We start from the raw sequence: 23756 nt of genomic DNA on the forward strand, positions 1-23756 counted from the left end.
GGGAAGATAAAGTAAATTTTACAAGATATTTTTACACCTGGGCAATCCTTTTCTCTAGGAAGGCTGCAGGTCCCACAGAATGCCCTATAGATTTTGTTATCTGTAAGTCATATCAAATATCAGTCCTCTTGATTAATACTCTAACTAGTGGTAGTCTTTACCCTAGGTTCTGTTTCCTATTTTTACCTAGAAATACATGTAGGGTTTGGACAAAATAAAGTCTGATTAATTTGGTATTTATGTGTTGTCAAAAATAGCTATCTAATTTTGTGTTGAAATATACGTAACATTTCTTTTATGCAGAACTACTTTTATAACGGATTAAAATCTTCCAAATACATTTAAAGAAACATGAGCATATACATATTCCTTAATTTTATTTCAGAATGGTAAAACAGCTATATACCATATATCTATAATACAGACACATAACAGGCCTGAGAATGTGGAGCCACTATTCCTGCTCGGGCAAATCATTTTACCAGCTTTTGATTGTTCTTCATTTACTTGTGCCTAGAGAAGTTGAAAATTAGAAAATAAATAAAAATTGAGCAAAATCCAGAGAACTGGAGGGATAATGAAGTACAGAGGATAGGAAAAGAGAGTTATTTTCTATTACTCAGTTGTAAAAGTTCTGATAAGGTAAATGTTTGTTTACATTCTCAGACATATCCTCTGTCTAACATTGTGAGACTTCAGTAACCATGAACAGTGAGATGACAGGCAGCTAGTCAGCTTTCCAATTGACTAAGTTTAAATATCTACAATTTGGATTTTAGCAGTTCCAGAGCGTAGAAATTCATCTTATAAGAAAAAGAAAATCTGAATTTTTATATTGTAATTCTCTCAGGAAACAGGAAAGAAGAATTAAGCAGAAGCATTTGTGATCTTAAAGGCAAAGTAGATAACATTTGGAAAGACACCTATAGCAACAAGGTAGTAAATACTAAAGATGACAGTGAATTTTTTACCTCAGAATAATTAAAACTTTGGGTTTTGTTTTTTACTTTTGTTTGCCCATCTGTCATTCAAATAATTTACAGATAGTAGGAAAAACTTCCTTTTAAAGATTCTGCTTTCGTAGCATTGAATGAATGCCAGAGGCAGCTTCTAAGATCCAGGTGCACATGCAGAGTATTTTCCAGTCAAAAACGAGGCAAAAAGAAACAAGGATCTTGGTGTGTGCTCTTCAATCTCACAGTAGTGATTATTTGGCACACTGATATATGTGCACCAACAGCCACCTACCCCAGTTCACCCACAATGGCTGCCTTGACATGAAGATTCACTTGGCAGATGTTTACTTGCATCACCTTCAGAACCCCAGAGAGTTACCTTGACTGAAAGTCAAGCCAAAAAGATTCAGTGTTTGCCCCTTTGGTGTCCCATTCTGCCTCCTCAGCAGCAAACTACTCCTCTTGGATCAAAAATCAATTTAGTTGCAAGGTCATATGGAAATACCTCACAGCATGAAAAACTTGACTCTGTCTTAGCAGAGGCCTCTGGATTAAGCAGGCAACTGACCACCTGAAAGCTTTGGTCATACTTCACATGCAAAGAAGTTTGTGTACATTTCTTGTACATCCAGAGTATAAAACTTCAGGAACTCTTTATATCGTAATCAATCAAACTCAGTAGGACTCATCCACCTTTGGCTTTCCAGCTGGTTTCACTCTTCTTGCAGTTCACTACTAAAGTGTGATGACTTACACTGGGAAACTACTGAATATAAAACTGTCTTTGCATACGCAAAAAACAGGTGATACTATGAGTTATGGGGAAAAAAAGAGCTTAGTTTTTTGAGGGGTTTTGTCATTTACATTACTTGCGTTGGTGTGAAGGTTGGTTTGGGTTTTTCCCCTACGTTTGGTCAGTTTCTTATTTCTTGTTTATTACTTTATTTTCCAGATAAATTACAAATAATTATCAGGCCTTGTGAAGCTGATCTATTGTGATGATTTGTCAAAACACAATCACATAACATAATACAGGCCAAGTTTTAATTGTGCTCTAATTGGAGCCCTTTACAGCCTTAAAAAAATAAAGCAGAGGGTATTGTTTCACTTGCAGCCATGGGCTACAGGCAAACTTAGTGGCCCCATGATGAGTTATCATTGAGTAAGGCCCCCCAGATGGGAGGCATGAAACAGAAATGTTTATTTCTGCAATCAAACCAAAGTGATCTGAAAATCCTGAATGAAAAACTTTCTACACAACTTTTTCACAAAGATCAGAGACTTTTTCTTTGGAAATACCACTTGGGAATTTGTGATCCTTCTTCCTACCACAGTTGTATAATTTTAACATCCCACAGAGCTGACAGACTTTGACACTAACAACTGTGCAGGGAGTAAAACAGATTTACAAGTGGCAGTGACCTTTTCATCAAGGGAAGTAAAGTAGATGCGAATCCACCATACCCCCAACTCACAGTCCTGACAACATCATTCAACATACAGTAGGAAAAGCACTTCAGCAAAAGTTTATGAAAGTGACATTGACACAGTACATTAAATTGATCCCACCAACATGTCATGTGCTTTAAGCAGCATCTTTTTTTTTTTTTACAGTGAGATTTGATGTGTTTGCAGCTTAAATTGTTTAGTGTTATCTATTACCCAGAAAAGACAAAATGCTGCAGCATCAACACCTTCTTAATTGTAAAGGTACACAGACTTCGATCATCCCTTTTGCAGAAAAAAAAAAAGATACATAAATAAATAAAAACAATCTATAACTGAATGTTTCTGCCAGCATACATAACACTGTGATTCCTAGACAGGCCTTAGACCCTATCTTGACTCTCATTGCTGTAGCAACTAATAGCCAAGCTTGTTTAAAAAAAATAGTAGAGATGGTCTCTGATTTTTAAAGGAAATTTGCTACTCTAGACCCAGTGAATGGCTGTTTTAATTGCACTCTTCATGGCTGAGAATTTCTCCCTCAACATTTTTTCGTAGCTAATACTAGTTTTATTCACCTATGTGGTTTAGCCATGCAGAAGCATTAAAGCAAAGCTTACTCTGCCAGAAGCATCAAGCATAGCTGATTTATTTTTAGGCACCTAAAAGCCGAAAATTTGGTCTGTATCTGCTTATGCAGAATCTTTGCCATTTCATTATGATTTAAAATAAGGCTATTATTTTAAGCTTCTTCAAGACTCAGAATAGTTTACTAAAAAGCATAATACAAGAACAGTTAATAAAGATGCTCCATCCTCAGAAGAAAGAAAATTGTTGGAAAAATCTATGGTAAAGCAATTTTTTTCTATCAGTCAAGCCCTAGAGGGGCATTAACAAGGCTTAAGAGAACAAACTGCAGAAGATGGCATAACTGGCACATAGAAAAGAGTCAGTGAAAGAGCTGAACAGGGTTGGGAGGGAATGAAACCCTTTAACATTACATCCTAGTCATACCAAGGTCCATTGACCCTGTACTCATTCCAGATAATTAATTTACAACACATTAAACCTCTGTGTGAAGAAGGATGTTATGCATCAATTGCATAGGAATAAAAAGTGTTATTAATTTAAGGTTTCTACTGTATCACACACTGTCAGAAAGTAACAATCTAGTGGTGTTTTAAAGACAAAAAAACTCTTTTCTGAAGGACAAGTTTGCTAAATAAGTGCACTTTACACTACATTTAACTGAGGTATTCTTGACACCTTAATATAAATGATGTTAGGAAAGAAACTCAGCATAATTAGTAGAACATGGTGTGACTGGACAGTATTGCCATTCACTCTAGGAACCAAATGCTTTGAAGTGATAATGATCTCATTTCCAGTTTAAAATAGAAAAAGATTATTTAATGAATACGAGTGAACCAGTATTCTTAATACATTATGATTTTTATCTAAAGAGACAAGCCCGCTGTCTGCATGGAGGCATTGTGCACTTAACATGAAAAAGAAGGAAATTGTTGCAGGTTGGAAAAGTTTTCAGAATCATGAACATCAGAACCAGCTTCACTTACAGACTTATTTTTTCTTTAATTAAATTACAATTTTTAGATCACAGTTTGTAAAATTCAGGTCAAAGTTATAGGCTGCTTCCTGGCATTTCTCATTTTTCCTTCACAAGAACACAGGATGCTAAAAAATTCCTCGCTTTATCACTCACAACTTTCAGCAAGTATCTACTAAAGTTCATTTAGACTTGCAGTAGAAAAATTGAGATGTGAATCAGCCTATATGCTAAAAGATCCAGCATTTTAGTTTCAAGCAAGCAGCACAAAGAGACAACACAGAGGTGTCTCTAACTGGTCTCAGGCTGAACTGCAACTGATCTCACAGTGTGGAGGGAAGTGGCAGCTTCCTGACAGAAGGCCAGACACTGGCCTTTGGTGTAAAACACTTGGAAAGAGTGTATAAAAGATCTAAACTGAAGCATGGAATTTTGCAATCAAGGAAAAATACTCCAGCCAAACTGTAATCAATATGGGATCATCCCAAATGTAACAAAGAAGGTAAAGTATTACAAGACTCAAATAGAAAATTATGAAGAATTTAATCTATGAAAGGAAGAGAGTGCACAAATACCTACAAAATAAACTCACACATTAGCAGCAGATACCTTGAATGAAGACAATCCTTAGTGTTTAGACAATTTAAGAACAGCAGTTTCACTGTATGAGTTTGTGAGTCCCTGCAACTGCACAAAGTACAGATAAAGTGGATGTTTGCAGCAATATTAGATCCAGAACCTCTTTTTAAAAGCATGCCACAAAACCCCATGATATAAAAAAAGAACTTGAAAGCTTGAAAGCTACCCATCAGCACACAAGCAATGCAATGACAGAAAGAGAGATACCAGTGTTGCAAGAAAGGTTGAACACATCAGGATGTAAAGAAATTAAACTCAGCTAAGAAATAAGTTAAAAGAAAAATGAACATTTCTACAGCATTAAAGCTGTCTATTATAGACATATCCAAGAAATATGTGGTAGTAGCTCTCAACAGTACAGTTAAAACTGAAGTCAAGAGCATTATTATTCTTAAGGGTACTAATGAAAAAAATTAATGTCAGTGCTGTCAAAGAATGAAGGGAGTCTTTGGCCTTAGTCTATTATGTGTAAAAAGTTACCTATCTTATTTCCTGAAAGCTTGTGTTAGCTGAGACTGGCAATAAGCTACTTACTGCTATCCCCAAAAGGAATCTGGTAAGCATCTTTGTCCTATCCTCTCCTGAAACTGCACAAGTTATTGCTCAACTACAAATGGTTGATTCACAAACCAAATATAAATCTAGGATAAATTTGTTGCCTGCAAATGCATATACTGTGAATGGAGCTTTTGCATAGTGGAGCAACATGCTACCCCTAAACAGCACTTACACATCTGACCATTTCTGATCTCAGACCAAAGACCTGGAATAGCAGAGAAAAATCAAGGTATTGGCTTAAGTTGCTCTGCTCCTTTACTTTGCTGAGATTCCCCATATGAAGCCCTTCCAGTTAGGTTGCAGGGGATGTATCAGTCCCTTTTCATTCACAGTAATGACCACAGCTCACCAATACCTCACATGTCATTGGTTTGCCACAGGTTTTGCCAGGTCTGCCAGGGACTTTCCAGAACAAACTGTGCTTTTCCCCAGTCTTTGGCTCATACCATCAACTAAAACAACCAGCCTTGGCAGTTGTTGCCAAAAATCAAAAACCAGCCTTGGCAGTTCCCTGACTGGGAAAAGTAGATCCTAATACCTGTACATATAGTAATAAAATGGAAACACTGACAGTTATAGGAATAGATACAGGGGCCCCTCTATAGTATCCCTTCTTTGTCTTAAAACTTCTGTTTGTATCTAAGATTGGTACAGGCTAAAGGGAAGAAAAGCTCCTTTTTCACAATAACCACAGGTCCTGTCCTGACTTCAATTCAGAAACACTGAAAAACCCTGAAATCACTTTTTTTAATTTAAGACTATATTTTGGGGATTAAAGATGGAAAAAATATAGTAAATTATAATTACAGAAAGCAAAATAATTCAAACAAAATTTAAAGTGTCTTGTACTCCATAAAACTGTAATGAAAAGAAGGCCATATTTACTTTTAGTACAGAATCAGAGAGGGGAGGAAAAGTCTTCACATCACTCTATATAAAAATTCTACAATAATAGTGACTTCAGTAAATATCTAAGGCAGTATTTTCATATTTTCCTTAAAAAAAGACATCAACCAAAAAAACCTGCAAAGCAACACCAAAAAATCCATGCCTTTTGATTTTCATTTTACAGAGAAAAATATGAAAAAGAAATGTGAATTCTTAATTTAGATTGGTTGAATGTATCAACCTCAGCTCTCTGCAGCCTAACTGGGTGGATCAGCAAAGGAAAAGATGGACAGTAAGGAAAAGCAGAACTGATTTCCTGAGTGTACATAATGCACTCTGCTGCAGCACCAAGAAAGAGTGCAGATTCCTGTACACTTCCCTCATTTGATGACATCATTTGCCCAATCTGTCTCAGAGCTATATGTTACTTACTAGCCTGTTCAATTATGAGATATGTTAATGAGTAACTTGGGTGTGTTCATCCTTCACTAAATCATAATCAACAGTACATTCTGCATTTTACACTAGGTTTTCTCTCCCTTTGTAACAAAGATTTCATACACTCTGTAACTCCTGTTACACAGCTAGGGAACTGTTCTTTTTCTCCTTGACCTATAAGGTGTGCCAGTGTCATACAGCATTATTTCCTTATTTTAGAAACTTTTTTTCAAATATTGTCAGTCTAATAATAATTCTGGGGCTTCCTTTGGTAAACCTGGCAGTGTGTTGAAGCAAGCTAAGTGAATCACCACACCAAGGCACAGGCTATGTACCTGCAGCCAGGGGACCTGTGCTCCCTGTGCTCCCCCACTGCTAACTGAATGCCATGGTAATCAATGCACATCCTACAGCAGACACTGCCACAGCTTCCAGAAGAGAGGACTGCATGTGCCTTGTAGGAAAAGGAGTCCAGGCAAGGAGCCTGGTCCAGAGGAGCAAGCAGAAAGAGAGGCCCAATTTGTTAATCAGGTGAGAAAGTACAACCATGGAAGGATATAGGCAAAAATTTGTTATGTCTAAAAACAGTCTGAAAATGAAACTTTTAAGTTCAGTTACATGTACCAATGTTTCATTTTTGCTTATTCCCAAGCTACTATTTTTGCACTTTTCACTCAGAATTGAGAAACCTATATTATTTTCACAGGTTTTATGGGATTCAATTTCAACTGTACTATCCTTTACTGAGTGTTTCATGCCATATGCATTGCCATAAGCATTGGACTGATCAGATTGGTGCTCTGCACGTTAGTGGTGTGCAGCTGATGCACAGATGGTCACATCTGTTGTAACAGACTCAAATGAGTAGCCAGTCATGAATCCATAATATACTATTCACTAACTTCTTGAGATCTCACTGGTGGCAAAATTCCTTTTAAAGGGTAGTGGTACAGCATTTATCCTGAAATTGCTATGGTAGCTCAGAGGTTTAGGCCATTTTTTTTTTTGTTCCAGCAACCATTATGAGCAAATGATTTACTGCACAACAAAGATTTTCTCTACTCAAACTTTATTAATTAATTTCAAAGTAATTTTTCACAATTGCAAAGAGGTGAATCAAAGCCCCATTAGGTGCACAGTGCTAGAGTTTTAATTATTAAATATTTAATTATTTTATTATTATTATTTAATTATTTAATTATTAATTTAGCCTATGGACATATATTTTGTGTGGGCCTTTGAAAAACTTCCTATCCTTTACACGAATCAGGATATCACAGGCATACCACTAAAGGAAAGATTATTTAGACATTCTGTTAATTTCTTGGAAATCAGTATCTTCTTGTCCTTTCAAAAAAAAACTTTTCTAGTGGATATTATGTATGTAAGAACTGCAGCATCAGGCTCAAATAGTAAGTCAAACTTTCAAACTAGGCAAAAGAATACAAAGTGCAGGTAGATAATAGGTTTCTTTAAAATTATTCATCCATACTTACTGTGTCCCTCTCTGGAATTCATGGATCATTATTCTTTGTAGCTCTTTTTTCTTCAGTGTAAGATTGTGGGATGAAGTCCACATTCTGAAATTACACACAAATATGTTAGAAAAATGGAGTGTTTGAAATCAATTCTAATGTTAAATGCAAAGGACATTCTGGGCTCATTAAGTAAAAATATCTCATTTAATGAGCAGGAAAGCACTGAAGCACACTGAACCCTGACACAAAGCAAATTATTTAAGTGATAAATTATATTTTATGGGGAATGTAAAAGTTAATAATACTCAGGGGTAAGGTAATAAATGCAGAGGTGTAACTAACTTCGTTGACTGCTTTACTTACAAACATGCCATATGTACCTGGTTACTTGAAATAGTAATAAAAGGAATTGGCAGAAATTCCTGGAACCAAAGATCCACAGAGAGACCTTTGTAGCATTCTTTTCCTCTAAACAATCTGTAATTTATTCTTGTTAAACTCATTATCCTCCTCACTCTTTCACTTTAGGATATGTACCTCTGGTCTTTGCTTTTCACTTTTTGTCAAATATTTGATCTTCATTCATTAAAACTGAAACCTTCTTATCTACCAGAGAGGCTAATAAAATCAGTGCTCATTTACCTGTGATGATGCCCTAGAAGTGACCTGAAACTTTACTTGAAGAGAACAAATCTATGCTGAAGGAAAATAGTGGATCAACTTTTAACCTACTGCCCTTCTGGTCCGTGCAAGTTCACTGGCACTGAATCTCCTGCTCTTGCTGTCCTCAGAGATCAATGCAACGAACTGGCTCACTCAGGATACTTGTCACAAGTACATTAGAATAAGGATTGTTATCATGAATTTAATTGTCTACATTAAAATCCTTCCTCTATAATTTAATGGTGCTAAAGTGGCAATTAAAGTTTGTATCAGGTAGGGACCAATAGAGGAAGAATAAGCTCAACCACAACCACTTCTTCTGCTATTTCCTTAGTCTTAAAATGGAATTTGCATCACCAACATGGTCCTTTTTTTTTTCCCAATTTTCTTTCGTTTTTGCATTTCCAGGTCAACAGGTAGTGCTTTATTCTTACTCATGCATCTGGGAAGTAAAGATAAATATGAAAGCATTGCACTGGGTGTTAGCCTGAATAGGTACAGTTTGTAAATGGATGGGACACTCACTCACACAGCATGAGCATCACATCTGTCAGAATCCTTCAGCTGAGTTGCAGTACAAAAGGAATCAAATGGATGACAAATGGATACAGTTTTTTATCTGTTGTATCAAAAAATTATCTACATATGTGCAAATTTTTTCTGACATTCAATCCTGAATTAAGTAAACTTAGCCTTACCTACTTTTTAGTTTTCATCTGTAAATAGTCTTGTGATGGTGGTCAATGGTCTTACAACACCATCCAAGTGAGCTCAAGCTCAGGTATTTCTAACCAGGACCTGGAAAAAAAACCAACAAAAAACCCCACTTCGTCCAAATTCTTCATTTATGGTTGGATCTTTTGACAATCTTAAAGGTCTTTTCCAACCTAAAGGATTCCATGATTCTAGCAAGATAACAATTAAGACGATGTATAAGATACCATTTTCTAGCAGAAGAGACATGCCTGTGATAAATAATATAACTAGAAATACAGCCTTTGGAAGCCTACAATGATTATGCTGGACGACTTGTAAAATGACTGGTCTGTATGCCTGAAAAAAATAGCAACAGAAGACTCATCCAGGATTATAAAGTTTCAATAAGTGTTTATCCAGAGTACTATCTCCTTCTAAATATGTAGATAACTTACTAAAATTATAATGCTTTTTGAGTCTGGACTGGATGATTCAGATTTACTAGGTGTTTCTGAGGTTCCAGGAAGACTGTGTTTTGAACAGAAGCTGAATTTTATATCAATCAATTTACCTTTATGAAAATTTTAAACTAATCCAGTGACCCCAGGAGCACAGATTTTCAAGAAAAATTTGATCTGTAGTCTCTGTGAGTTGGAAGCACCAAGAATTTCAGCAGACATAAGTGTCATCTCCTTGTGCACACGTATACTTAAATGTACATATATATACATATGTATGTATACATCAGAGCCAAAACAAATGTAAATTCATGGCATTAGAACAGTAATGAAAGTAATGTGTTCAACCATTTTAAAAGTATGTTTAATTTTAATTTAGAAGTTAGTCCAAATAGAGAAAAATAAGCATTGGACAGAAATACGTTTCTGCTTTAAGCATTATTTTAAATTTTTACCAGCACATTAAACAGGTTAAGCTAAAAATGTCAGGCATTAAAATCCAAAGCTCCAGGACACTGACAGCAGGCACATTTAAAGAGAGACAAAGAGCAATTCCCCTCTTCAAAGCATGAGTCTGCAGCCTATAGAAATATTCTTGGGACATTCCTAGACAAGATCCTGCTAGGAGATAGATGAATGTTATTCTTATTATTATGTTAATGCCTTCCTTACAAAGCAGATAATACAGCAAGTTTTTTCTGAAGTCTCTTTTTTAAACAAGAAACATTGCACTTTTTTTTTTGAGAACTTCAAAATGGTTCAAGGAGCAAGAGTTACATAAAGCTGAGGGACAGAAGGGCTCAGCATGTTCTTCACTGATCCTCCCCATGAACTTACAGCACACTTGATAACAAAAACCATGTCGTCTGCATCTTTCTAACCAGTAGATGTTGCTGTCTCTACTTTGTCTCCAAATACTGCATTTATATTTTCAGTTATGTGTAGAATAACTACTGCACTGGTGCCAGTCTGATACTTTATATCGCAAACACCCACAAGCAAATTTGTTTTACACAGCACTTGAATGAAAAACATCCTGTAGAGAGGGCAAGCACAAGGGATTGAAAGCAGAAAACAGCACTAGCAACATGATTTAAATTAATTAAGTGAACACTAACACCTTCAAGACATTGCATTACTGCTGCATAAATTTAGTGGCAAAGACTATAATTTACATGTACAATATTTTTAATGTAATCTATTAATTAGATATATATGGTTGCTCTGTTTAATTGAAACTGTAAATAAAAGATTTATTTGAAAATATATGCTGCAGTAATTAAAATGTTATTGTGCTGACAGTGCCTTTCTTTGAGGAACTTACAACATCTGTATGGACTGTGATAAGCATTGATTATCTGGAGTGATATAAATATTTGGGGAGCTAATAACAATCAGGTAGGATTTCAGTGTATGCTATAGACAGCAGAGATAAATCACAGGAAACCTTGATCAAAGGCAGTTTGTGAATAAGTTTGTTTTTGTACTTAATGACTCAATATAAAACACACACACAGAAAACTCTTCGGAGATTTAAAGCACACGGAAATGCCATAAAGAAACATCCCATCCTGTGCAGCATTTCTGTACATCTGTAGAATCTCCCTATGCAGTGTGTAGGATGTCAGCACACAAAGAGGGGAACAAATTCAATCCATTGAGTACTTACCATGCATGTTTACCAGCATTAGACATTTTTTTGAATTACTAAAAAAAAAATTTAAAGCAGAAAAAAGCATAGCTCTCATCTCTTCCCCTTGAGGAGGTTACTTTAGCTATGCAACAGGTCATCTGTAATTCAGCTCCCATTCAGACTAGGTCAGCTGCACCTTGGTTCTAAATCAGCAGTTTATTTATTTTGACTTACTTTCATTTATCACCACAGACTGTAGTAAGGGTCCACACCACGTGCTGTAGTTCTCACTCAGTGCATCGTCCCTTCCCTGCTCTGATATAACCTTCACCTTCTTGGTCCAAAGGCTCCCTGGGTGATGCAGGCTTGAGAGAGTCTTGGTAAAAGAGGCAAGATGGTCTTTAAGCAGTGAAGCTGAAAGGGCATGACTGAAAGCAGGATCTGCACTGGATGTCCATTAATGAAGATTTTCATTGCTACTCTTTCTTTCTTTGCACATAAAACTGGTTCTTGACAGTAAGTGAAAGAGAACACCAGAAACAGTTTGGGAAGACACAAAGCAAGGTTTGCTGATGAATGGGAGCAAGGGCTGAAATCCAGTGTCAGATCCTGAGTGCCAGCACTGTGTCACTCTTGTTGAAGCCACTGCTGGCACCAGCTGGGGCCTGGTGCATCAATGGGATTCTGGCCCCATTATAAAATGGGAATATTTTGCTAACAATTACAGAACCAAGTTTTTACTCTGAATGACTGTATCTAAACATGTGCCTGACTTAAGTGACTGAGAAGCTCTACTGACTACCCATCCCCACAGGACTTCCCACATTCTTGTGATCAAGAAAGAAGCCCAGTTTATGTAAACCTTTGCCCATGAGTCAGGGTTGAGTAAACAAAGACTTTTCCATATTTTCTGCAAGCATTCCACTGCTAATACACAGCATGCAACATTTGTTTCTTATTAAGTTGTGTTTTCATTTCTTTGCTCTTGTAATTTAGGTCTTTCTAACACTCTTTTGTTTCTTTTTTTCTTTTTTTTTTTTTTAAGCATTGCATAAAACTGCCTTCTTATAACCTCTGTGCAGCTTTCCCTGTAATTGTTGTAACAATTTGTACTATTCTAAAGCACAAGGATTATTGCGTCTCCAGTTATTATCTTGTCCTTGGTTCTTTCAGACTAGTGGTCTCTGAATTTTTTTCAAAAGAGCTTGGAGGCTAAAAAGACATCATCTTCACAGTAGCATAAAGTAATGTTCTGTAGACACAACAATGGATGTTTATTGCACCTTGCACAAACTACTTTAATTACCTTCAGATTACTGGTGTTATTCAAAAACATTCATTCACAGCTGAGAGAGTCCATGGACATTTACTGAAACTCTTTACAACAGACAGTACTTTATCCTAGGTTGCAGCACAGTGCATTAAATTCTTTCCTTATTCAAAACCAGATTGATTTATACAAAGGAAACTCCAGATATTCGTATAGCTTTGATTATCCTAATATTATGATGGCTTTTGTCACTCTAAATTAAATTAACTCATAGCAACATAACCCAACTGAACATCGTAACTTACTAGGGCAATAGCAACATCACCACAAATATATTAAATCTAAGGGGGGTTAGCACTTAGCAGATTTTTTCTCAAAGTATTTGAAAATTTAGCCATATGTGCTATACTGTTCACACATCCCAGTTTGTTTGACAGTCAAAAGGATTAATATTATTTTCTGCAGGCATAGGATCTACAGAAGGGCTGAGGCATACATTACATGGGAGGACAGGAAGCCTAGGTTCATATTTTAAATCACTGGTTGCTCCCCCTGCCATGTCCCTTCACAAGTGCTTCTGCAACAATAATGTTAAGAGATTTGCACAGGGCACAAGAAAATCTGTAGAGGTGATGATTTGTTGCAGAACCACAGAGAGTTGAGTTGGGGGCCTTACTGGAGGTGATGCTGGGAGGGGGAAGAGGTCCTGGTGAGTGCTACCACTCTGGCCTCTTAAATGACACCAGTCAGAAGGGCAGAAACCAGTACTAAAATGTGGAAATCTGACATTTCCTATCTGATTTTTTTGCATACTTCACAACAGACCTACATAACAAATTTGCGTGATAATATAAGTGCAGTTAATGACTATGTCCTCTTCTAAGTTAGTTTCTTGGCACATTGTATTTCACAGGAGACTTGTACTTATTGTTCCATTAGCATAAACAGTGCAATATTGGTTAATTCTACATTTTCATTATGATTATATTTTCAAAATTGAAATGTTTCCACTACTGACAGCTTCCCACAATAAAACAAGGTGGTTCTTGCTCTTAAGCAAGATATTGGTAGATATTTGACTTTCATTTCTTTCTCTTGCAATTGCAGAAATCTTCAAAGACTTTTCAATATGTTATGAACTCTTTTACTGTTATGTTAATAATCATTGTAATTTGAGACTTTGCTTTTCTAAGTACCAAAGATGCTGAATGCATTTGTTTCTAAACAAGAGCAAGTCTGAGACAAACATATACTGAATAGCAAAAGAAGGTAGAGGGGACTGGAAATTACAAAAAAAAAAAAAAACAACAACAAAACCAAAAACAAACAAAAAAAACAGCACACAAACAAAAACCAGCTCAGCAGCCTATTTGAATGACCTTGATACAGAATCTGCTATTGAAGTGTATATATAGCTTCAGCTATTCATTCTGCTCACTTCTTTTGGATGATGCTACTGCTATTAAAGAAAGAAATTTGGGCTGAAATAATTAGATTTTTTTCTGAATGAAAAAAATGTAAGTGGCTTCACAGTGGCATTACAAAATCTCATGTGCCTCCTCTGCAAAAGAATATGTACACAATTATAAATTTTTAATGTTTCTATCAAACATTGATAATAAAGGTTTTAATATTTATAATTACCCTTGGCCAAACTCTGAGAGTTCCCTCTCCAGTAGGGTACCCTCACAGAGGTACACATTGCCTTTGGGTACCACTGATTGGGACAGTAAGCACATGAGGGATTCCCTTTGGAATATAGCACTGCTACACAGATCTTTTCAGTCTTCTTAATATTCAATTTTACACATCCCTCTGTAATCATCTTTATCCTGCATCCTAATGAGTTCTGTTTTTACACTGGGAGCTGTGTCTTTTAACAATCAATGTTATTAAAATGACCCTTGGTAGTGCATGATTCCAAACTGGGGATTTTCAAAGCTATGTACAAAAATGTACTTCATTACCACTTTAAAATGGAAGTTTAAAATCAGAACAGCACTCTGTCTTGTTCAAAGCAATTTCTCTAGCTTTGCACAGCTGCTTGGGCACACCATAGTGAGCATTTCAAGATTTCAGCTGTCTCCATGGCATCGCACAAACTCAGGGCAAAAGAGGACATATGGTGCTGGAGTCTGGATAGCTCATAGATTTACAGGCACCTGTCTGAATGAGCCCAGGAAAAGATTGATTAAAGGGCTCTAGGATGCAAGGTGCTCTGTATTGTTTAGACCTTTTATTGCATTGTTATAACTTCATGGGAGTTATTTAATGATCTTTTAACTAGTTTTATTGCTTATTGTATACAAGAACCACCAAACCACTGGCATAGATAAAATAAGTTAGGCAATTAGTTTGGTCTCGCTTGCCCATCTAACGAGCATGTGAATCTCTCTCAAGTTTCTCTCACACAGCAAATATGCCCAATACAATAGAAAGGAGATTACACATCACCTTGTCACAAGTGTGTGAGCTGAGCACTAGGTTCCTAGAAGGGCCATAGCTGGGGCCAGGTAAGGCACCAACTTGTAGGGCTAGCACTGCAAGCATCTTGCTGAGCAAAAGTGCAACAAGCAGATCTGTTATTCACCTGTTTCTTACTAAGGAAGGGCAAACATCTTGGTTTAAGGGTTGTGTTCTAAAGAAGAAATCAAGATACCAAAAAAAAAAATTGCACTTTGAGATAGGCAGAGACAATAAACAAAAATTAAGCAGTGCATGAGGGATGTTTTCATGTCTGTCAAAGTACATAGGGGAAGAAATCTGCTTTATTTTATGGTGCTGTTTTGGATTTATTTTCATTTAAACCTTAGCAATGGAGAAGATTAGTAGCTGCTGTGCAGGTAACTATTACTTAGAAGCCTGCTACTAATAAAAAAACTGCTCAGAGTGAGCAGAAAGGGCACTTGACAATATAAAACAGAGTAGGGTAAATATAGACCTCTGAAAATCAAATAAGGAAACCTTGGAACTCCTTACCCACCCTGCAGTTTCAGCTCTAATTTGTTCCGTCCTGAAGCAGAGTTCAAATATTTAAAAAGTATAATAAAAAACAGAAATCCCAGGCATCCCATATTCAACTGCAGTTTCCTTTTCTCCTAAATGTCATGAAAGGAAAGCCTAAGAAATCAAAAGATTGTTTCAAAAACAAAGGAAAAGAATGTTCATATCAGAAGAACATGGTGTCTGCTCAGTGTGAAAAAACATTTCCCCTTTGACTTATTTCCATTATTAAGAGCAAATAACCAAATTAATCCCAATGGTAGAGTTAAAGTAAACAAGGAGAAAAAAAGAAAAAAGAAAAGAAAAAAAAATTGTGAACTTGAAGTAGTGTTTAGATAGAAAAACATTTATCTGTGTGACAGTAGGAAGATCCTTAACATAGAACTGCATCACAAAGGCCTGCTTTGAAAGAAAAGCTCTACAAATAAATCTTTCTGCACAAAGAAATAGGGGAAGTTTAAGGGAAGTTTGCCCATGGAATTTAATTATACTCCTCCTTCTGTGCTTATGCATTTAGATGCTGCTGGTAACTATGTGATTACTTTTTTTTTTTTAAACTCCATCTCACTCAGTGACCAGGCAGACTGCTGCTATGGAGGTGAAGATTTCTGTGGCAGAGAAGAGCCTCATCATCCAGACCCCCATCTCATTATGTCAGAAAGTAAGAGACAAAAGCAATGGCAGAGTAGGAGGCCAAAGGATGATGTCATAGTTAATGTGATGGTGCCACAATGTCCTGAGGTAACACAATGATATAGATCAATTTCATTGTATTATACCTCACCTTGAGCAGGTTGCCCCTCTGTACCTAGCCAGCTTATGTAAACAAACATACAGGTTTGATTTGTTTGATTTCCCACCATTACCCTTACTCATGCCTGTGTTTCTGAAGGATCAACCTATGGTTCAGACCAGTTTGATGAAAGCAGAGTTTGTGCTCCCAGGTGCAGGCTGGAAGCACCCTAGATATGAAGAGAGAAATGTGGGGCTCACCAGCCTAGGACTGAAGCCTGAGCTTCTCAGGTTTTCCCAGTCCCTGTGCTGATGACTGAAGTTATAGAAATTTTTAGGATATTTACCCTTCAGCAGATATTTAGCATGTCACAGAATGGAGCTCTTGGTCTTGTCATTTAATAGGCTCCATTCTAAAGATGGATTTGAGGTCAGGTGCTAAGGAATGGGAAGTGCCTGTAAGCCAATTTAAAGTTAAATTCACTGTAGTGGTTTAGTAATCTGTAAAACAATCCCGGAGGACACTAATACTTTCCCATAACTGTCAAACCAATATAGCTTCATGACTTAAAACTCCTTCATACCAGTGTAACAGGCTTAAATCCAACCCTGTGTCCTTGTCTGAACTACAGGTATTTTGCAGTCATTCAGCTCTTCCTCTAAGAATATCTGTAGTTGAAGAAGTTCCAAACAGCTTTTTCTCTAATTATTGTTTCACCTAAACAGGGATGAGTTTTCCTTCAGATAGGTGTTCTATGACAATTAACCTAAAAAGGCATTGTGGAAGAAAATCCAACATCAGTGATCATTTAAAACTCTCTGTAGAGAAAGAGCATTGCTCAGTCTAGAAGACAGTATGGTCACATTTCTGTAGGCTCATTTGGAATAAACCCTCATTAGTCCTTTTGCAATCACTCTGTGAAAAGGAAAAAAATTACCAGCAACTGTTTTAAATAATAGGATGCTTGCCAGTTCAGAACTTTATTATTCAAATTCAAGTTTCAATATATCCTCTCAACATTATTTTCCTAACTGAAGAAACTGGCATCATTTTTAATAGTCAGGGAATTATAAAGAGGGGTGTATTTACTGCCACTTCATATGACTGCACCATGGTTAACAGCCAAATAAAAATTGGAAAATGTCATTGCCTCATTGATCAGTATTGAAAATCCATGGAAACAAGAAAGATCGTGGACATCAGCATTTATTATACTACAAAGAACACTTACTTTGTTGAAATTACTGTAACATAATGAGTTATTTGTTTGTTTATTCTTAGGGAAAAATCAGACCACAGGAGACTGTGTTATAGTCGTGGCTACTTTAGAAACATATTCAATAATCAGTAATGACTTGTGAAGTAAAAAAACCCTGAATGAACTCCACATCTGCAAAGCTTTAAGAAAGACAAAGTCATATATATCAATTGTCCTTCTTAAAAATCTAATCTGGTTTATGCAGTTTAATGTTGGAAGTAGATGGAAAATAATAAAAATATTTGAAAAAGTATCTTCTCGGAAGTCTGGCTGCAAAACCACAGAATTGAGCAGTTACTAATGTTGCTAATATTATTTTTTAAAAAACAATAACCTAAAGATCATTTTAAAAGAGGAAAAATTTAAGTTTCACCTAAGCTTACTTAAAGGTTTACTCGGGATCATATTGCATTTCTTGTTTTCCTGATTCACAAATCATCACTGCACAAAGCAACACAGGTGGTCAGTCCCCTTGGGTTCACATCAAAGGGGCCACCATGAAGCCTTAGATGTTATTCAAAAGCAATCTGAAACTTGTCTCTCACTGTTTGTCCCATCTATTGTACTCCACAGGGTCATCTTTAAAGGACTGTCTAGTTTGAAAAAAAAAAATTTTTTTAATCTTGTAAAAGACACGTTTAAACACTGTTTCATAACTGTTGACTGTTTCACAAATGATCTATTTTCAGAATACTTGAATTATAAATTATGCTATTCTGTAATTATTTTTACATGAAGCAACATTAGATGCCCTTAGATACAAGAAGAAATAGGGCTTTGCTAAATGATGGGTATATGTCTCTAACCATTTCTATAACACATATCAGCCATTGTGTCTATAGGAAATACCCTAAATAGCAAAAGGAAAACAGGGGGGAAAATGGATTTCAGAATAGGTAATTCTTCTCATAGCTTTTACAAGAAATTCCACATTACTGTAAAATAGGGAAAAATAAGTTTTATTCCTTGGATGGGAAAAATATTTTAGCTTTTGGAGGTTTTTTTCTTCAAAAATAGAAAAGTTTTATAAAAACTTGTTCTCAGAAGCAGTGCATGTGAAGTAGTGTTTAACTGTACATCCTACACTCATGGAGGTTTTTTCTCTGTGGGTTTTTATGTTAGCACTTTGAAGACTCTACCAACATTGTGCCTTAGTATATGTGAATTGCTTGAAAAGATCAAAGTCTTATTAAGTCCCCAGTTATTCCATCAATACCAACAGGATGTTTATAAACCATGATTCATGTTGGCTGTACCAAGAGGAGAACACAGACTCACAGTTCTCAGTGATAAACAAAGCCCACAACACACTTCAGCTATGGAAAACTGATTAAAGAGTTATGGGCAAGCTGTCATAGGAAGGAAAACCCAACAGGGCTTCTCAGTTTTAATAGACAGGCAGGAAGCTGACTGCAGAACAATTTCAGGGTATCTAACTTCATTCTTTGCACAATAGAATGATCTGATAAACTCTCTAGAGAATTTACTAAACCCCATAATTATTCATACAGAGTGCAGGAATTTTTTTCAGCAAATAATATATTTATCAAATCTTATTTTCAGAAAAAAACCTATTTAATTATTTCCAAAATCACAGTTCCCTTTAAAAATAAATGAGGGTGAAAATAATAAAACTGAAAAGGCAGCAATCTCTGCCTGGCCAGCAGAACCCCAGAGGTGAAAGCACTTCACAGAAATCAGATTTGAATTCCTCTTCTGCTCAAGGAGCCTTCAATCCATGACTCCCATCTACTCAGAATGTATCCAAGACAGTAACTTAAAGGGAAGTCTCACGGTCTCTTGAAACATACAAAACATTCACATATTCACTACAACAAAGAGATTCAGTTTACTTGTCCTATGGTTCCTGTTATCTCTAGGGAAGTAAACTCCAACTGAGCTGAGACATTTTAGATAAGGGGAGAATTTGACCACTAGTTTTGATTTCCTGATGACATGCTAAGGTTACAAATTGTAAAGCTTTATGACACATGGCTGAGAGTCAGTGCAAGGCAGCCCACACATAAACCCTTTGATTTTCAGGTCACTTGAAAAAAAAAATAAAAATAAAACCAACAAGCTCAAGAAATTGTTTAGCAAGGGAAAATAGAAAAGGAAATAAACAAAGAAAACTTTTATTATGAAATATCAAATTGGAATTTTCCAGTTTCCAAACTTATTCCTCAGGAACTGAAGTATGAAAAGTTCTGCAACTCCTGAAGAGGAGCACTGCAACACTTCCCCAAAACAAAATCAGTTTGTGACAAAATTCTTCACCACTTAAACCAAAACAGCTTAGAAATGTACTTTTCACATAGTTTTAAAACCAGGTTTCTATATGTTACCCAGTGGATGCAGCACATTCCTGCAGAAATACCTCATGTATAAATGTTAGCTGCACCTTCTAACTCCTTACCAAGTATTACATCCCTCAACACAGCAAAATGCAATGAATGTATAAGTAGCATTAAAGAAAATGTATGTAATTTGTATTACTGAATTTGTATTTTGTAGTAAATAAATATCTCATAATGCACCTTGTAAGATTTTATAATTTCAGTATTTCTGAAAACTCTTTTGATCACAGAGGTTCCTCATTATAAAGTTCATCTGCTTCCGTTGAAATCAATAGAGATTTTTTTTATATACTGATGGTGGGGAAGTGACAATCCCTTCATAGAAATTAACTAATTTAAGAATCATGTTAGAATCAAGTGTAAATCTTAGTAAAAGCAGGTAGTGTAGCAAGAGCTTGAACATTTTCACTCAATCAAATGACAGTATGTGGTCAATGCTGACAAATGAAATATCAGAAAACTCTGTTCTCTACATTTATTGTATTGCCTGAAGCACCTAAATTGACCTCTTAGGAGGGTAAACATCCTGTCTGTCCAGTTGACTATGTAGTCAATACCAACTGGAGCAAAGGGATTTTTTTCCAGCCTAGGAAAGTAACCCCTCATTGAGACTAATTAATTTCTAAAAAAGCATCCAGACTATTGATCTCAGGTTTGAAAAGACTGCTGATGTACTGTAGTCAGCTACACATGAATGAAATCCATCTTTGAGAGAACTTTAAAGAAATGAGAAAAATGGTGTTTTATAGGCTGAATTTCACTGTTATGCAGTAGCCAGAAATGGAGAATCTGAGATTTGTTTCAAATGCTTTCAATTTTACAATTGCTCAGAAAACTCTATGATTTTCTACAAATCTTAATTGAACAGATTTTTGAGATCTTTACTGAAGAATTTGTGACATGGGGAAACAAAAGCTTATGAGCTTTCTTTTTTCTCAGACTGACAAGCAGTTTATCAGTGTTAGGTGCAAAAGTTTGGTTTGTCTGGTGCCCCTACAATCTATGAACAGGATTAAAGCATGAATGTGTGGTAGTTCCAACAGCCAAAGTCTTTCCTAATAAAATCTTTTCAAACACTCATGTTCTGCTCTGAGACACATGTACAGCAAGCATCTGTTTAAGTCACTAGTGATAAAACATTCCTTGCCATATCACAAATATGTTGACAACACATCCAATTCAACTTTTTCCAGAGGATGTGATCAATCATAGCAGCAAGGTACTCAAGAGACAGTGAAGCTCTTGCAAACACACTGGTGTCTCTCCAAATTAGTGCAGCTGATAAGTTTAGCACAGGGCTTAGGATGGGGTCCAGCCCCAGGGCCTGTGCAACAGGGAGACCAAGAAGGGCCAGACCAGCATCCCCTTGAGCTTTAACCTCAGTGGGTATGAGCATCATCCACAGCTCCCTCACCTGGGGCAGAATCAGGTCCTCTTTCCACATAGACACTGTAGCTGCTCTGGGAGTCTTCACCAAAACCTGCAATGCTTCCAGCCACTGGAGGATTTTTGCATAAACTGTCCCCATGCCACAGACAATCCCAAAGCTCCCTGGAAGATTTTAAGACAAAACCACAACAACCCAACACAGATAAATAACACAGAGAAGCCAAATATGGCTGTAACTGGAAGCAGGGCAGACATCATCCACCGCCTCATTGCAGGGGTGGATGGGCAAAGGGGAAAAAGGGAGACAAATAGCCCAGGTTCTGCAGCAGCTGACACTGGTAATAATCTGCAGTGTGTATGAGGGGGTCTGCACCTCAAAGGCACACCAGTTCAGTTCTTTTCAGGCTATGAAACACCTAAACAGAAATAATTTTGAGAATATGGTTAAGGAAGACCTTTTGTTAAATATGGCCTGAATGCATTTTTATGTGTGTTGGAATTTCCTGTCAAATTATAGGAGTTTTTAACGGAAATGCTGACAGGACCTTAACCACTGCAGTGTGAACAAATGAATAACAATATACATGTTCTTCTTGCTAGTAAAGTTTTATAGCCTTGAAATTCAGTGTAAAATGTCTATCGATTCCAGAGAATTTTTGAAAGAAAGGTTTTATGGTGCTTTCACCATTCCATAATGTGAAAAACAAATTGTTCCAGGGTTTTATTAGCAGGCTTTTAAAGATACCTTTAGATTTTTTTTACTAATATTTTATGTTTTCTTTTTATTGATGTATTAAAGACATAAGCACAATTTCAAAAGGATGTAACATCTTTTCTGACTTGAGAGTGAACAAAATATCCAATTTTTTATTCATTTAACTAGAATCATTACTTACATCTCAAGTTCATCTTTTTCTTTGATTTTACACTACATTTCCCAAAAGGTTTCTCCATTAATATTAACAGATTTATGAATATCATTATTCTGATTTATGTATTTTCAATATATTTAATGCTATGTCAATATTAAGTTATATGTCCCTTGTGAGCAGCTTCTACTGAGTGGGGGCTAGAAATATTTTTAAACATATGATACTGAGAAGGACCACTTTGGACTCAGAGGCAATATACTTATATAACTAAGCTGCTTAGCCAATTGATCAGTTTAATTACCAAATCTGCTTTAAAAAAAAAAAAATAACACAGTTCCTATCAATGGGATAAATCACTTTTCAGATGATCAAATCATTATGACAGAATAGCATAAGTTTTCTTTAAGGACATACAAGGTGTTGTGAAGACAACATACAAAAGGACATACTGTGTACCTGTGTACCTTTGTGGGGTCTGAAGCTGCTCTAAAGCTTTCAGAAGGCCACAGTAGCCTTGCCTGGACCCAATACACTGTGTTGGTCTGCTGGACCCCACATCTATCCTACTGCCATTTTCATTCCCAATATCAAAGAAGTGAAAGTAACTTGTATGGGATGAAGGACACAGCTCCACTATTGCCAAAAGTGGGTTCACAGAATCCTTCTGGTTGGAAAAGATGTTTAAGATCATAAAATCCAACCTTAACCTAGCTCTACCAAATATTAACCTAACTCTACTACTTGGGTAGTGACCAAAATACATTCCCAAGCACCACAGCTGTATGTCTTTTGAACACCTCCAGTGATGGTGATTCCATCACCTCACTGGGCAGCCTTATCCAGTGTTTAATTACCCTTTCTGTGAAAAATTTTCTTCTAATAGCCAATTTAAACCTCCCCTGGTGCAATTTGAGTCTATTTCCTCCTGTCCTATTGCTTGTGGCTAGGGAGCAGACACCAGCCCCCATCTTGAAACAACCTCCATTCAGGGAGTTGTAGAGAGCAATAAGGTTCCCCTGCAGCCTCCTTTTCTCCAGGCTTAACAACCCCAGTTCCCTCAGCTCCTGCTCCTCATAAGGATCATTCTCTGGACCCTTCACCAGCTTTGTTGCCCTTCTCTGGACCTCGATGTCTTTCTTGTAACGGGGTGCCCAAAACTCACAGTATTTGAGATGCAGCCTCACCAGTGGTGGGAAAAAAAAAAAAAAAGTTAGGATGTGCAGTCCATCAGAAAAATTAGAATGTGCAGTCCATCAGGGTTCTTGCCATAACCCATTGCTTGCATCTGAAAGTGCTAAACCTGCAGCATAATGCTCCCCTATTTGTATGCAGATACAAAAAACAAATTTTATTTATTTTTTTAATGGGACTCATTCTTGTCATAAATTTCAGATGCAGATTCCAGTACAGCAAGTTAGAACTTGGCCTATCTCTATCAATATTGTTCACAACTT

General features: G+C 36.5%; 1 long non-coding RNA gene across 1 annotated transcript in view; it reads right to left on the bottom strand.

The window, feature by feature from the left end:
* The window catches only part of LOC115598699, a 99566-nt gene that overhangs the window by 48255 nt on the left and 27555 nt on the right, over positions 1–23756 (bottom strand). The window contains exons 2-3 of the long non-coding RNA XR_003987842.1: positions 9332–9431; positions 7989–8072 (exon numbers count right to left, since the gene is read on the bottom strand). This is a non-coding gene — a long non-coding RNA (uncharacterized LOC115598699). The remainder of the gene's footprint in view (positions 1–7988; positions 8073–9331; positions 9432–23756) is intronic.

The sequence above is a fragment of the Calypte anna genome, chromosome 8 (assembly GCF_003957555.1).
Source record: "Calypte anna isolate BGI_N300 chromosome 8, bCalAnn1_v1.p, whole genome shotgun sequence".
Taxonomy (NCBI): domain Eukaryota; kingdom Metazoa; phylum Chordata; class Aves; order Apodiformes; family Trochilidae; genus Calypte; species Calypte anna.